The 13,344-nt window shown below is 37.6% G+C and overlaps 1 pseudogene; it reads left to right on the top strand.

Annotated features, from left to right (window-relative positions):
- Positions 1–4,202: 4,202 nt before the first annotated feature.
- LOC102836394 lies at positions 4,203–4,752 on the top strand (annotated as a pseudogene).
- Positions 4,753–13,344: the final 8,592 nt, after the last annotated feature.

The following is a 13,344-nucleotide window of genomic DNA, read 5'->3' as shown; positions in this document are numbered from 1 at the left end:
GAGCCCTTGATTTCTACTCATAATAATAGAAGTGTCAGTTAGAATGGGAGAAAAACGTAGGACAAAACTCAAATTCATTAAAAAAAAAAAAAAAGGGAAGACTTACTGGAATGATAGAGACTAAAGGAACACCCCCCCAAAATCATCCTAAGACTCCCTTTCAAACTGGAACTGAAGTGTTACTGGAGGTCACCTTGCAGCCTATAAAATAAATAATAATACTCATGAGGAGTGTGCTCCTTAGAAGCAATCAACAAAACGAAACCAAACAAGTAATCTTTGCCCAAAAGCAAAGATGAGAAGGCAAAGGTTGGCAGGAAACGAAGAAGGCCTGGTGGTAATGGGAGATTACTGGCACATTGTGGAGATAACAACCAATGTCACATAACAATTTGTATATGAAATTTTGAATGGGAAAGTAATTTGCTGTGTAAACTTTTACCTAACGCACAATAAAATGTTTTTTTTAAAGAAATATATAATTATATTTACAATAAAATAAAAAAGCATTAAAAGGCTAGGAATAAATATAACTAGGAAGATGAAAGACAGGCACACTGTAAACTACAAAACATTAGTAAAATAAATGAAAGAAGATTTAAATAGATGGAAGGATTTATAAACAAATGTTCATGGATTAGATGATTTAAAATTGTTAAGGTGATAATACTACCCCAAACCATCTATCCATTCTGTGCAATCCTCCATAAAATTGTACAAGATTTCTTTGCAGAAATGGAAAAGTCATTTCTGAAACTGATTCAGAACTGCAATTTGTACCAAATAGCCAAAAATATCTTGAAAAAGAATTGAGAAGAAGAATGAGAAGAGATCCATGTACACCAGTGTTCAATGCAGTACTATTCACAATAGCCAAAAAGTTGCAACAGCTCACAAGTCCATCAATAGATGAATGGGTAAGTAAAATGTAGTACATTCATGCGATTTCCATCCACAAAGAAACTGAAATTCTGATACAACCATAAAGAGAAATGGAATTCTGATGGATGAGCCTTGAAAACATTATGCTAAGTGAAATGTCAGACACAAAAGCACAAATACTGTATGATTTTATTTATATGGAATAGCTAAAATAGGCAAATGTAGAGAGACAAAGTTTATTACTGGTTACCAGGGGCAGGTGGGAGGTATATCTATTGCTTAAAGGATATTGAGTTTCTGTTAAGGGTGATGAAAAAAATTTGGAAACAGATAATGGTAATGGTTGCACAATATGGTGAATGTAATTAATGCAATTGCACTTGTAAAAATGGTTGAGATGACAAATAGTTACACATTTTTAACATAACCATTTTATTTAAATAATAATGGTATCTCCAAATCCTAAAAATATTTGGGAATTAAACCATACATTTCTAATTAACACTTGAGTAAGTAAAGGAAATCCTAAGAAAATTAGAAAATATTTTGAACTAAATGAAAAACAAACCATGAAAGTTTTGAACGTAACTCAAGGAGTATGTATAAACAAACATATATCTATAAGTGCCCGTGCTGGAAAAGAAGAAAAATTTAGAATCAATTACTTTAATATCCACCAAAAAAAGCAGTAAAAGATAAAAACAGCCATAAAATAAGGACCAACTTCTAATCAGAAGGAATGAAATATATGGATGAAAGTCAAGAAATGTATGATGAGTGAAAGAAGACAGATACAAGAAAAACTAGATAATTCTGTTGCTGTTGTTAAGCACTGTTGAGTTGGTTCCGACTCATAGCAACTCTGTTAGGGTTTCCAAGGAGTGGCTGATGAGTTTGAATTACCAACCTTGTGGTTCAAACTGACATTTTGGTCCACTGGTTTAGCCCACGGCACCACATACAACATTATAGAACAGCTACAATTAACCTTGCTTCCGGGCATGTGGAAACTTCCTGGGTGAAAGTACAGTTGGACTTGTTTGATACTGTGTTTAACACACAGTGTAATACTCATCAATAGTCACTGAAGCAAATACTTGACGTGTGCGTACTTCACAGTTCATAAATTATATACCCAAGTGTACTGCAAAACAATAAAAATAAACATTAAAAAATCAGTATGTATAGATATGTTGTGGGTGACTGGTATGGCACTATAGGACAACCATTCAACTCTAATCTTGCAGCGGTGGTTCAAACCCACCAACCACTCCTCAGAAATCCTATGCAGGGTCATTATTAGTCAGAACTCACTTCACAGTCAGAACAACAACATAAACAAGTTGCACAAGAAATAGGCTGGAAATCTCTACATTAATATAAGTGGTCAACAGAGGAAATTAATTTTGAAGGATGGGGTCAAAGGGAACTTCATTTTACCCTGTAAACTTTATCACTGGCCTATAGACATCCCATTTTCTCATTTATAAAAAGAGAAACCTGCAAAAAATACTTACGATACGATGAGTAACCCAAGATTCGTCCACCTTTCAAACTCCTCTTTTTCTCACTAACAATAGCTAAATGTTCAAACAACAAAGAAATCTAAAACTGAGTCAAATAATATTTTCTGATCTTCCATCTTGACCCAGTCCCTTCCTTTCACCCTGTCCTTTCCATTCCAGCTCACTTCATGCTTACTGCAAAGTTTATAATAACACATTCTTATTAACTCATCATATGGTCACCTGCAAACTGGATAAACGTTTTGTGTCGTTTTGATCGCGAATTTGATGTTGAAGGACAAGTTTTTTTTTTTCAGTTTTCTCTAGTGAACTGTAAGACAGACCCAAAGCCCTGACTTTGATTCAAGACTTCTGCAGTGTTTCCTGGGCACGGGGTCCCTGGCACTATCTTTCTTCACAAAGCTTGCACTCCTTCCACTTGTCTCCTGCATCTTTTTCTTTTCCCCTTTTTTCTTTTCTTCTTTGGTTCGTCTTTCCTTTACTTCTCTTTGTCCTTCTTCTCCTCCTCCTCCTTTTCTACTATATTTTTGGCATTGGTATTTAAACTTGTTAAACTCACCCACCTTTAAAACACAGTCATCCTTCAATCCCATCATTGTATTCAGATTTTATCCTACCTTTCACCCACTCTTCAGCATCAAATTTCCTGCATTTCCAATACCCACTCTCTTCGCTTACTCACCCAGCTACTCCTCAGTCTCTAGTATTTGCTCTCACAATTCCACTGAAAATGCTCTTCCACGATATTGACACCATTTATCCATAAATCTAGTTGCGATTTCTTACCACACAGGACCTCTGCACAGAAAGTGATACTGTTGAACACTGCTTCTTTCTAGAAGCGCTCTCCTACCCTGGCTTCCATTGCATCTTTCTTTCAGTACTACTTTTACCAACTATTCCTTTTAGGCCTCTTTGTCTTGATTATCTTTCTTTGCTAAACCCTTAGATTTCACTCTCTGATCCCACTGTCCCAGTTACCGTCCCTTTGACTCACAAATCTCAATTTCCAGACCAGACCTCTCTCAGGAGCTCTTCCCCACAGCACTACCTTACCAAGTGATGACCCAAAGCCCCTTCAAACTCGGTGTGTGTAAAACTGAACTACCACCCCATCTTTCCAATAATTCTTCCCGAGTTCCTATGCAATGGCTGCACGAACCATGCAATTGATTAAATCAGAAAACAGGCATCATCTTGGTAGACTTCCATTTCTCATTCCCCAATATCCCTCTCCAATGCTATTAAAATAAGCACTAAATGCTTTTGATTTTGTTTCTTAATGTCTCTTAAAAACCAGTTAGCTTATTTCTTTCCCTACTGCCACTTCCCTTTAGGCCATCATCTTTTACAGTATCCCCAGATCTGTCTTACTGCACTGAACCTGAACTTTTCCAATCTATCCCTGTACTATAGCTGTAGTAATTTTTCTAAAAAGATAACACTGATCAGAGGATTCTTCTGCCTGAATTATGTCAGTGACTTCTCATTACCCTCTGCCTGAAATTCAAACTTGCCCAATTTTTTTTGACACTGATCCCTCTCCGAACGCCTTTCTAGGCAAATCCATGAAGAAATGCTTTTAATTTCATGAAAACATGTTTACTGTCTTCTCTAATTCCACAGATAATTAAAACCTATATGTCATTCTTCACCCTCCCTTAGATTCAGATATTGCCCTGCTCCTATAGTCAAGTATTACCTTGAGCTTTACTCTTCAAAACAATGCTAATCTCGCTCTTTCTCTCTCTTCCGGTCCCTGGCACACCCGGAGCTGCAGGCGTCGATGCAGACATGGCCAAATCCAAGAACCATGCACAACCAGTCCCGAAAATGGCATAGAAATGGTATCGAGAAAGCCCGATCACAATGATATAACTTTCTCAAGGGGGTGGACCCCAAGTTTCTGAGGAACATGTGCTTTGCCAAGAAGCACAACAAGAAGGGCCTGAAAAAGATGCAGGTCAGCAATGCCAAAGTCATGGATGCACGTGTAGAGGCTATCAAGGTTCTCATAAAGCCCAAAGAGATCAAGCCTAAGATCCCAAGGGGTGTCAACCGCGAGCTCAGTCAACTGGCCTACAATGCCCATCCCAAGCAGGGGAAGTGTGCTTGGGCACGCATTGGCAAGGGTCTGAGGCTCTGTTGGCCAAAGTTCAAGGCCAGTGCTAAAACTAAGGCTGAAGCTTCAACCAAGGTCTCAACTAAAGCTCCAGTCAAGATCTCAGCTAAAGTTCCAGCCAAGGCCTCAACTAAAGCCCCAGCCAAGGCTTCAACTTCAGTCCCAGCCAAGGCCTCACCTCAGGCTCCCAAAGATGCCCAGGTCCCCACAAAGATGGAATAGAATTCTCCATCTGAGGACAGAGGGGTTGGCATGACTCTTTGGGCTACCATCTGTATGGAGCTGGTGTCCTCCTATGCTATTTTTACAAATAAATGTGAGGTAGGAAAAAATATATGCTAACCTCACTGAATCATCAGTGCCTGGGTTACACTGAGCTTTGTGAGAATTGGAACCTGTCTCTCTTATTACTACTCTGCTTTTCTCAGTATGTCTCAAAGTGCCTAGTATTGAGTTGTTGTTGTTGTTAAATGCTGCAGAATCAGTTCTGACCTACAGCACTGTACAGAGTTTCCAAGGCACACCTGGTCTGTTTGAACCACTGAGCACCACAGCAGGATTCTCAGCATTGAGTTGTTGTTGTTGTTGTTAGGTGCCATTGAGTTGTTTCCAGCTCATAATGGAATGAAGCACTGCCCAGTCCTTCACCATCCTCACAATTGTGACTACACTTGAGCCCATTGCTGCTGCTATTGTGCCATTCTATCTCATTGGGATTTTTCCTCTTTTTTGCTGACCCTCTACTTGACCAAGGATCTCTGGTAGTGTAGTGGTTACGAGTTGGGCTGCTAACCTCAAGGTCAGCGGTTCGAAACTACCAGCTGTTCCGTGGGAGAAAGATGAGGCTTTCTGTTCCTGTAAAGATTTACAGCTTCAGAAAACCTGTACAGGGTCGCTCTGAGTCAGAACCGACTCCACGGCACAATACCACCCCGACCATTTGACCAAGTATGATGTATTTCTTCAGAGAGTGGTCCCTCCCAGTAACATGCCTGAAGTAAGAGAGATGAAGTCTTATCATTCTGGCTTCTAAGGAGCACTCCAGATGTACTCCTTCCAACATATACCTGCCTGTTCTTATAGCAGTTAATGTTGTTGTTAGGTGCCATAGAGTTGGTACTGACTAATAGCGACCTTATGCACAGCAGAATGAAACACTGCCTGATCCTGGGCCAACCTCACTATGGTTGTCACGCTTGAGTCCATTGATGCTGCCACTTGGCCAATCCATCTCATTGGGGGTCTTCCTCTTTTTCTCTGAATCTCCACCTTACCAAACATAATATCCTTCTCCAGCGACTGCTTCATCCTGACAATATGTCCAAAGTATGAGAGACGAAGTTTGGCCATCCTGGCCTCTAAGGAGCATTCTGGCTGCACTTCTTCCAACATGGATCTATTGGTTCTTTTGACAGCCCATGGCACTTTCAATATTCTCCTCCAACACCATAACTCAAAAGCATCAATTCTTCTACAGTCTTCCTTATTCACTGTCCAGCTTTCGCATGCATATGAGGTTATTGAAAATACCATGGCAGTTAATAGTACCTTCAGTGTTCTTTTCCAACACCATAGTACCTTCAACATTCCTTCATAGTACCTTCAATATTCTTTTCCAACACCATAACTCAAAAGTATCAATTGTTCTATTGTTTTCCTTATTCACTGTCCAACTTTCCCATGCATATGAGGCTATTGAAAATATCATGACTTGGGCCACTTGCACCTTAGTCCTCAAATTGGTATCTTGAACACTTTAAAGACATCTTGTGCAGCAAATTTGCCTAATGCAATATGTTGTTTGATTTCTTGGCTGCTCCTGGCATGAGTATTGATTGTGGATTGCAAAATGAAGTATTTGATAACTTCAATCTTTTCTCCATTTAATATGATGTTACTTACTGATCCAGTTGTGAGGATTTTTGTTTTCTTTACATTGAGGTACAACTCATACTAAAAGCTGTGATCTCTGATCTTCGTCAGCAAGCATTTTCAGCAATGAGTAGAGTCAATTAATATTTTCTGGAAAATGTGCAGTCACAAAAATCTTAAGAATTAGATCAAATATTTATTAGCATATTTGATGTAAATAAATTGAAATACATTGAGGCCAGATAATTTAATAAAGTCACATAAATTGATATCAGGTGATATTTCAATTCAACAATTATTAATCATAACCAATACTTATATAAAACTACATTATACCAGCAATTATTACATGTTGTTATTGTTGTTGTTACGTGCCACTGAATCATTTCTGACTCATAGTGACCCTAATGAGTCTTATTCCAATCCTGATGTCACATTTTTCTTCATATAATTCATCTTCCAGAATTATTTGCTCAGCATAAAGACTGAATAAGTATGGTGAAAGGATGCAACCCTGGTACATACCTTTCCTGATTTTAAAACATTCATTATCCCTTTCTTCTGTTCAAATGACTACCTCTTGGTCTAAGTATAGGAATCTCAGTTATATGAGCAATTTCCTTGACAGTTCATGATTTCTATGGGACATTTCAGTGAATTGCAGAATCCTGGGATGCAAGAGAGGGGAGAAGTGGTGGTTGATATCTGGGATTATGTAGTGGGAAACCATCTTGGAAAGCCAGACCTTATAGGGACTGACCTCATTTTGATCCTTCTAAAAGCAATTCATGCAATTTCATTACTATGTCAGCATGCCAATTTCAGGTGAGCATCAAGCATATGCTTCATATATATGGTGTGATAAAATCAATGTGCATAAGATATTCTATTATCAAAGTTATTGTAACATCAATATTCTTTTTAGCCTGATACATAAAAATTGTTATCTGCGTAAGTCCAACACAGAGAGTAAAAAGAATTTCCATAGGACTTGAGCAACATTTACTCAAATTTACATGGAAGGTAGTAGGCTAAGATGATATAGCATTTGAAAACACATATTGCAGGCACTACACAGTGAACCTAGGTGGAGAAAATCTCTTCATATTTTTTAAAATACTGGTACAAGAGGGAAGCATTTTAGTGTATTGTGAAATGTATTGCCTTTGGGATGAAATATCCCATTAGTATAATGTGATCCTGAACTCTATATGAAGACAAACCAATATAGAGGTCAAAGGCAATGCAATTTGTGGTACAGTTCACCCACATTGAGAATAATAATACACAATTGAAAGCTTTCACATGCTCATCTATTTCATGTCACCCAGAAGGTCAGAAATCCTTCTAAATACACCTTTTAAAAAAGGATACATGGCAAGCACTGCTACACAGGGCATTTGTTTGCTAATTCAATGACTTTCATAAGAGGTATAAATGTTCCACACAAAGAGTAGAGGAAGTCCCAGTGATTACTATGTTCATATCTTTCATTCGCACTCCAGGCTCACTTTCCACCTTTCTGCATCTTTTCCCTAGCTTTGGGAAACCAACCTGTAATCTCAGCAACATGTTCTCCTGCCTTCTAGTTTGCTATTGGATTGACTCCAGCAGAAGATTGGAAGGAGAGTGGACAGTGCAGACGGGTTTCCTACGAGTGGCTGTAAACCTCAAGGGAAGGCCAAAGTTCTCTTCAAAATACATACTTTTCTCTTTAGATGTTTCAATATTTCTAACTCCACTCTTCACTTTGGTCCAAGGAGTAGCAACATTCCTTCTATTCTTAGTCTCAAAGTACTTCACTATCTCTCTATACCCTAAATATCCCTTCATGGAGCCATGGTGGTAAGAAGACTGGTGTTCAGAGTCTATTCCAACTGATGGCAACCCTAGTTGCCACAATAGGACTGTGCTCCTTACAGTTCTCAGTGACTGATTTTTCTAAGCATATCACCATCCCTTTCATCCAAAGCATATCTGGGTTTACTCGAACCCGTAACTTCAGTAGCAGCCAAGCACATTAAAAACTGCCAACTGAGCATATTAACCATTTGCACCACACAGTAACTACTTTAAAAAATCCCCCATGAATTAACCTAATTTTAATATGTCATCAGGTTCTAGCTGGGATCTTAATTGATAGTATTAATAACATTTTAAAAATTTAAACTCGAAAATGCATTACAATAGCATCTGGAAATTGTGTTCAAGTTCGCTTGTGAATCAGAACTGCAAAAGCTACCTTTTGCTTGTAAAACAGTCAATAGCATTTTTAGTCCCATAAAACGAATGAGTTCGCTAAATCATTCCTTCATCTTCAATTTGTTGTTGTTGTTGTTAAGTGTTGCTGAGTCAGTTCCAACTGATTGCAATCAAGTATAGGGTTTCCAAAGCTGTAAATCTTTGCTCTGACTTAAAGGGCTAGCATGCATTCTTTATTAAGCAACTGTTAAATAGCAGGCAAAGAGATCTGGTGGTGTAGGAAGTTACACATGGGGCTGCTAATTGCAAAGTCAGCAATTCGAATCCACCAACTGCTCCAAGGGAGGATAATAAGGCTTTCTGTTCCCCAAAAGATTTGCAGCCTTGAAAACCCTATACTGGGTTGCTAGGAATCTGAACCACCTCAACAGTACACAACCACTATGACCATCACCATATGGCAGGCACTTTGTTAAGTTTTGATGATACAAAGACTTGAAAAGAAACAGTTCCTGCTTTTAAGGACCTCAAACACATAAATCAACAGTTATAATGGCATGTGACAAGCATGATAATGAAAAAGAAGACTATTATAACTCAGCTTAGATATACAGCCACCAACTGTCTGTCACTGTATCATACTATACTGTGGTGGCTTGCATGTTATTGAGATGTTGGAGCTACACCACCGTTATTTTAAATATCAACTGGGTCACCTGTGGTGGACAGGTTTCAGAGGATCTTCAACACTAAGACAGAAAAGGAAGAAGCTACTTCTGATGTTTAGTCATGGAAAAGTTTATTATTAGCAGCAGAATATTGTCAGATATAGTGACAGACACTCAAAATCAAACTGGGGAAGAACTGCTTCCTCAAAGTAGAGTTGACCATAATGATGTTACTGGAAAAAAGCTTTCAGAGCCTTCATATGCTAAATGGGCACAAATTACAATGATAAGTGCTGCAATCATCCACTAATAATTAGAACATGGAATGTATGTAGTATTAATCTTAGATAATTGCAAGTTGTCAAAAATGGAATGAAATGCATAAAGATCATTATCCTAGACATTAGAAGAAATGAACTGGTATTGGTCATTTTGAATCTGATAATCATATGGTTTGCTATGAAAGGAAAAAAAAATTCAAGAGGAATGGTGTTTCACTCTTTGTCACAAATAGATCTCAAGATCTTATTGAAGTACAGCGCTGTCTCCAACAGGGTAATATGCATTATCTACAAGGAAGACCAGTTAATACCACTGTTATTCAAATTTACACACCAACCACTAAAGCTAGTGATAATGAAATTGAAGAATTCTACCAACTTTTTCAGTGGGAAATTTATAAACATGAAATCAAGATATATTGATAATTAATGGAGATTGTAATTCAAAGACTGGAAACAAAAAAGAAGGATCAGCAGTTGGAAAATGTGGCCTCAGTGATAAAAATTATACTGGAGATTGCATTATAGACTTTTGCAAGACTAACAACTAATTCATTGCAAATGCCTTTTCTAAACAACATAAAAGGTAGCCATACATATGGAGTCCTGGTGTGGTACTGTAGAATCAGTACTGAGCCACAAGGTCCATTTGAACTGCAAGGTGGGCAGTTCAAATCCATCAGCTCTGAAACCCTATACAAGGCTGATATGAGTTGGATGGAACCAACTTGATGGCACTTAACAACAACAACATATACGTGGAATACCAGACGAAAATTTACAGAATTTCCAGACAACATCTCTGGAAAGATACAGTGGAAAAGCTTACTATCATCCACCAAAATAAAGCCAGGAGCAGCTGTGAAACAGACCATCAATTGCTCATATACAAATTCAGGCTGAAACTGAAGAAAATGAAAACATGTTCATGAAAGCCAAAATATGACCTTGAACTTAGAGACTATCTCAAGAATAGATTTGATGCATTAGACACTAATGACCAAAGACTAGAAGAGTTGTGTAAAGACATACAGAACATCAAACAAGAAGAAAACAAAAAGTTATTTAACATCATTCTTTAAAGGGATGGAAAAACTGATCACTAGCTTTATATGGAAGATCTCAGATAAGCAAAGCATTGCTTAAGTAGAAGAACAGAGTTGGAGGTCTGTCACTCCCTGATCTCAAAACTTTCTACAAAGCCCAGTGGTCAAAACAGGCTTTTAGTAGTACATAGAAAGATACACAGATCAATGGGACAATATTGAGAACCCAGAAGTAAATCCAGAGACATACATACAGCTAATTTGACAAAGGGCCAAAACATATTAAAGGGAGAAATTATAGTATCTTCAACAAATGATTCTGGTAAAACTGGAAATTTATTTGCAGAAAAATGAAATGAGACCCATATATCACACTATATACAAAAACTAAGTCAACATGGATTAAAGACCTAAATGTAAAACCTAAAGCTACAAAGGTCATCAAAGAAAAAAGGGATAACTTAGGGGCTCTATTATATGGCATAAACAAACTATCAAACATTATTAAGAGCACACAAACAATAGAAGACAAAATAGATGGCTGGGACCGCCTAAAAATCAGGCACTTAGATGCAACAATTTACCCAAAAGACTGAAGAGGTAGCTCACGGATTGGAAAATAAAAATTTTGGGGATAACACATCAGACAAGGGATTAATCTCTAAAATTTATCAAAAACTATAACACCTACGCAAGAAAAAGAAAAACAATCCTATTAAAAAATGGGCATAGGACATTAATAGTAATGTCAAAAGGAAGACTTTCAGGCAGCCAATAAATGTATGAAGAAATGTTCACAATCATTAGTCACTGTTGCTGTTAAGTGCCATTGAGTTGTTTCAGACATATAGCGACCCTGTATAGGGTTTCTGAGGAGCAGCTGGTGAGTTTGAACCACCAACATCACCCTGTAGCACCATACAAAGATTCTTCATTTGCCATTGTTGTTGTTGTTGTTAAGTGCCATTGAGTCAGTTCTGACCCACAGCAACCCTGTATAGGGTTTACAAGGAGGAGCTGGTGAGTTTGAACTGCCAACCTTGCAGTTCAAATGGCTTTGCAGTCTGGTGTATTAACCCACAACGCCACACCATGAGATATTACCTCACCCCAGTATTAATAGCAAAGTTCAGAGAACTACATTGCTGGTGGGACTGTAAAATAGTGTGACCACTGTGGAAAATGGTATGGTGCTTCCTCATAAAGTTGGAAATAGAAATAGTTATGACCCAACAAACCCTCTACTTACTATATATCTACATGAATAAGAGTCAGGACGCAATAGATATATGCACACTGGTATTCACAGAAACATTATTCACAATAACAAAAAGATGGCAACAGCCTAAATGCCTTTCAGTGGAAGAATGGATAAACAAACTTTAGTATATACACACAATGGAATACTAAGCAACATTGAAGAATAACAATAAATCTGTAAACAATTCATAACATGGATAAACCTGCAGAACTTTACGTTGAGTGAAATAAGTTAATCACAAAAGGACAAATATTGTATGAAACCATAATTATAAAATCTTAAGAAAATATTTTCATACTAAAAAAAATAACATTCTTTGTTTTACCTGGGGTAGGAGGGAAGGGAGAATAATTCACTGGCTAGAGGATAAACATAAGTTTACTCAGGTAACAGTGAGGGCAATATGCAAGAAGGAAGTCAGCAATAGAATGATGAAGACAAGTGAAGACACAGGGAGTTAAAAAAACAAAGTTGTAAATAGATAGCATATGACCCAGCAATCCCTCTACTGGGTATATATCCTCAAGTAATAAGAGCTGTGACATGACAAGATATATGCACACCCATATTCATCAGAGCACTATCCACATTAATGACAAGGTGAAGACAGCTTAGATGCCAATCAACAAAAGAATGGTTAAATAAACTTTGTGCATACACACAATGGAATATTACTCAACACTGAATAATAATAATGAATCTGCAAAACATCTCACAACATGGAAGACATTATGCTGAGTGATATTAATCCATCACAAAAAGGCCAATATTGCATAAGACCACTGTTATAACAAGTAAAGATTTTCATGTTAAATGAAACAATCAATGAAGCTATGGAACCAGGGAGGGGGAAGTGGTAGGTTGTAGGAATGATTCATGGCTATAGGATAGACACAAGTTAGCATGGATGATGGTGTCGGCAATATACAAAGAGAGGTTGGCAGAGGAAAGATGAAGGTAGCAGGAGAAGAGTGCAATAGTTAAAAGAAAAAGAGTTAAATTCTGTTGATTGATGGTACATGTAGAGTATTACAACCACTGTAATGAAATAAAGTTTATGATTTCTAGAATGGAAAACTGATGATTTACTCTGTAAACCTTCATACAAGTCACAAGAAAAAGTTAAAAAGAAAAGAAATCAAATGATGTATTTCAATAGGCAATTTTGCAGCACAAGACCTCTTTAAAGTGTTCCAGAGCAAAGATATTAGTTTGAGGACTGAGGTGCGCCTAACACAAGCCATGGTATTTCCAACAGCCTCATACACATGTGAAAGTTGGACAATTAATAAGATTGGAGAAGATTTGACACATTGAATTATGGTGTTGGAGAAGAATAATAAAAGTATCATGGAAGCCAGAAATATCACCATAGAAAGCTTATAAGTCCATCTTTTGCCTACAACTGGTTGGAATACCTAAAATGGGGATACTACATGCCCAGTGAAGGAGGCTTCCTGTGGAGCCTTTGCATTGCATAAGAG

The sequence above is a fragment of the Chrysochloris asiatica genome, unplaced genomic scaffold (assembly GCF_000296735.1).
Source record: "Chrysochloris asiatica unplaced genomic scaffold, ChrAsi1.0 scaffold00206, whole genome shotgun sequence".
NCBI lineage: Eukaryota > Metazoa > Chordata > Mammalia > Afrosoricida > Chrysochloridae > Chrysochloris > Chrysochloris asiatica.
Note: the sequence above shows the minus strand (reverse complement) of the source record. Positions and strands in the feature narration are given on the sequence as shown.